This window comes from Penaeus vannamei, chromosome 20 (assembly GCF_042767895.1).
Source record: "Penaeus vannamei isolate JL-2024 chromosome 20, ASM4276789v1, whole genome shotgun sequence".
Lineage (NCBI taxonomy): Eukaryota > Metazoa > Arthropoda > Malacostraca > Decapoda > Penaeidae > Penaeus > Penaeus vannamei.
In genome coordinates this window covers 385,454-386,249 of record NC_091568.1, presented here as the reverse complement: position 1 = coordinate 386,249, position 796 = coordinate 385,454, and the positions used below count along the sequence as shown (strand labels likewise).

The following is a 796-nucleotide window of genomic DNA, read 5'->3' as shown; positions in this document are numbered from 1 at the left end:
CCCCTCCCCCCCCCACCCCGCCATTGTTGGTGTTGGTCCTCTCCTGTCGCTGCGGCTCCTGCGCCGCGGCGTCGCTGCCTCGGCGTCGAAGGGCTCCGGCCTCATCCCGAGCGAGAGGCGATGGGGTGGGGTGGGGGGGGGCGGCCAAGGTATCACCGATCGCTCGGCGTCAGCGACTTGCCTATGCTTTGTCGCGGTGAAGCACTGCTGTTGGCTCCTCGAGTGCCAGCAGTGTGCGTGGGCTCACTGATGGCACTGGCCGTGGCCCTCGGCAGGGAGCGAGGGTGATGTCATCGCGGGCGCGGCATTGGGGCACTTTGCACTTCTTCAGTGTCATTGTCAGCGGGCTGGCGCCGCCATGGGCGTGGCGCCGCGCGCAGTCCTTCGCCGCCCTTGCGAGCTCCTCAGTAGCGGCGTTCCCGCCGAGGCGAGGCACTACTTGGCTCTCCCGTTCGGACTCGCCTCGCAGGCTCCGAGGCGCTGGCAGTGCCTTCGGGTGGAGGCGCCCGAGACGCGAGCGACATCTCGGTTCACGTGCAGGGGCGTGCGCCGCAGTCTCCGCCCACATCCATTACTTGGCTCTAAATGGCGGCCATGCAGGAGGAGGGAGGGCGGGGAGGGGGGCGGGGGCCTCCATGAGGGCGAGGGCGAGTGCCAGCGGGACGACCTTGTTCGCGGGGACGAGTGCCGCCGCGTCCTCGGTGTGCCTGGGGTGACGTCATGTCGTGGCGTCGCGGGCGTCTTCCGTTACTGATCTCGCTCCGGGGGATTGGGCGCGGGTCCTTTTGGAGCGGGT

The 796-nt window shown here is 69.6% G+C and overlaps 1 protein-coding gene across 1 annotated transcript in view; it reads left to right on the top strand.

The window, feature by feature from the left end:
• Positions 1 to 644: 644 nt before the first annotated feature.
• Positions 645 to 796, top strand: part of LOC113817638 (cyclin-dependent kinase 4) — a 9,866-nt gene continuing 9,714 nt past the window's right edge. Inside the window, exon 1 of the mRNA XM_027369692.2 lies at positions 645 to 796. This exon is cut by the window's right edge and continues 100 nt beyond it. The gene's annotated coding sequence lies outside the window, so the exon portion shown is untranslated.